Source organism: Micropterus dolomieu, unplaced genomic scaffold (genome assembly GCF_021292245.1).
Source record: "Micropterus dolomieu isolate WLL.071019.BEF.003 ecotype Adirondacks unplaced genomic scaffold, ASM2129224v1 contig_12521, whole genome shotgun sequence".
Classification (NCBI taxonomy): domain Eukaryota; kingdom Metazoa; phylum Chordata; class Actinopteri; order Centrarchiformes; family Centrarchidae; genus Micropterus; species Micropterus dolomieu.
Genome location: NW_025741507.1, coordinates 1 through 2,413, shown reverse-complemented (window position 1 = coordinate 2,413; position 2,413 = coordinate 1). Strand labels below are relative to the sequence as shown.

The window sequence follows — 2,413 nt, the reverse complement described above, 5'->3', positions numbered from 1 at the left end:
ACAACAACTTCTAAAATGTTTGTTTTCTGAATGGAGCTCGGATCAATCAGGGCTATGCTATGCTAACTTAGTACAACGACAGCTGGAATAAAGTTACAGACACACTTTTCCTGATCTCACCAGTAGTTCAACCTCATTGTTTTCTTTTCTCCATGTAATGTCCAGTTTTGTGTGTTCTTTTTATATAAATACAGAGCTAACGACACTAATAACAACACTGGAACCGGATGTGCACGGAAGCTGCTGAGAAGCTCCAGTGAAGATAAATCCACGTTGTAATCCCAAAAACTAAAGTAAAAAGCTAATTTAATAAAAGCAGTTAACTCCGAGCTCCTCCCGCGAGTAAACGGTGTAGTTGTCAGAGCAGAATCCGACCGACTTCGGGTGTTTATTTGTCTAAAGGTTGCAGCGCTGCTCCCTGCTCCTCTCCCCCAAGTTTAGCAGCTCTCAGCCGGCCAGCAGATTATCAATCGCAAACAACATTCACAAAACTTAGATAACCAAAACAAAGTGAGTCGATATGAATAATGTTTCAGAAAGTGGATGAAAGCTAAATTATTGTTTTTTTTTAATGTAAGTTACCGTAGGACGTGTGTGTCTGCCGATGTACTCCACCTTGTGTTCTGGCATCGATCAATAACCCCGGCACAGTTCTGGACTTTCAGTCGGTTTTTCAATCTCCATCACCCGTAACGATATCTGCAATCACAATAAAAACACAGGAGAACTTAATAACTTGGATGTGATAAAGTTCACGATTAAACAAACACAGTAATATTAATATTCAAAGGGAAATCTGCACACCTGCATCACCATAAACACTCCGCAGGCTGGAGCTGACAGGATGCAGCCGTTAGCCGGACCTACGGGGTTTCCTCCCCTCTGTACTGGGGCCGCCTAGCATGCTAACATTAGCCTCCAGGCTTTTTACCGCAATTCATTAAATAAAACATTTGCCTCAAATTACAGTAAGACTCAACGCACAGGGCGAGTCGGACACAATATCAACCAACATACGACAGTTTAATCACGCCAGAGTCACAATTATCGACTTTTATGAACTTTTAAATCTTTTAAACGCAGTTCAACGGCAACTCACCTCCGGCCGTGAAGGAAGCAACCGCCATTTTTATTTAAGGCAGCGGGAAGAAAGATGGACCGACAAGCAGCCGACATCACAACCATGTAGAAGAGTTGTTTCATTCGATATTCAGTCCTGGAGTCAGAGAAGTCTTCCTCATCAGAAGAACCTGCGGGGCTGCGCTGCCCTCTGCTGATCGTGAGGGGGTTTAAAGCACCAACATTAACTCATAAGATAAAAGTATTTCCACTAGTGTCATTTAAAATGTAAATTACCCTGAAAAACAAACCAAGAACCTTTATAAAAATAAATAATACACCAACAAAACAAAGTGGTTTCTATTAAAAGCTATCTGAAACAGAATGTTAAAATTAAAGGTGAGCTTACTCTACAAGTACCTGAAGTGAGGGATCTGGGGATAATTTTAGACTCCCAGCTCAATTTTAAAAGTCACACTAAAAAGATTTACAAATCGATTAACCTTACCTGTTTTAAGATAAGAAAATGCTTCACATTTGATCCCGGCTTGATGTTTCTAAATGCAATGATACTTTCTCATCTGTCTTACGGTTTAACTACCTGGTCCAACCAGTCAGTGATTAAAGGTAGGGCCAACTATTTTCACGATTAATCGACTAATCGTTAAGTCTATAAAATGTCAAGAAATTGGGAACAAAAATTTCCAGAGCCCAAAGTGACGTTTTCAAATTGCTTCTTTCGTCCAACCAACAGTCCAAAACCCAAAGACTCTTCATCAACTGTCATTAATGACAAATATTAGCAGCAATTCCTCAATTTAAGTAAATTAAACCAGCTAATTCTTCATGTTTTTCCTTAAAAATGCCTGAAACGATTAACCGATTATCAAAATAGTTGTTGATTCATTTTTAATTGAATAATCGACTAATCGTTGCAGCTCTAAACCCGGGACAAACCGCAAGTCATGTACCATCACTGTCGCAGTTTAATAAAAGATTTTAAGTTTTGCAAACTTTGATTTTCATTATGTAAAGCTTGTATTTAAATGTTTAAATGGACGTGCTCCTCAGCCTGTCTTTAAGTACATTAAGACACTACAGAGCAGCGGCAGATCCACCAGAGCTGCTGCAAGTGGCGACTGTAAAGTTTCATTTTGCAAAACTTCCTTTTGCTCAGACGGCCTTTTCTGTGAAAGGAGCAAAGTCTCTGAACTTGTTACCTAAACACTTGAAAACTGCTGCAAACTTCGCCACTTTAAAAGAGAGGCCAAGTCCTGGTTGGTTCAGCAACAAACTTATACTCATGTCGAGTCTATTGTGTTAGTGTCACATGTTTTCCATTGTATTAACCCTT

General features: G+C 39.6%; 1 long non-coding RNA gene across 2 annotated transcripts; it reads right to left on the bottom strand.

The window, feature by feature from the left end:
• Nucleotides 1-373: 373 nt before the first annotated feature.
• On the bottom strand, nt 374-1,922 carry LOC123966079. 2 transcript variants are annotated; one of them, XR_006823870.1, is made up of 4 exons: nt 1,568-1,922; nt 1,100-1,270; nt 805-923; nt 374-699 (listed from the first exon to the last, which is right to left on the bottom strand). It is a non-coding gene; the product is annotated as an uncharacterized LOC123966079 (long non-coding RNA). The 2 variants fall into 2 exon arrangements; XR_006823869.1 differs by having other exon boundaries at nt 805-1,270.
• Nucleotides 1,923-2,413: the final 491 nt, after the last annotated feature.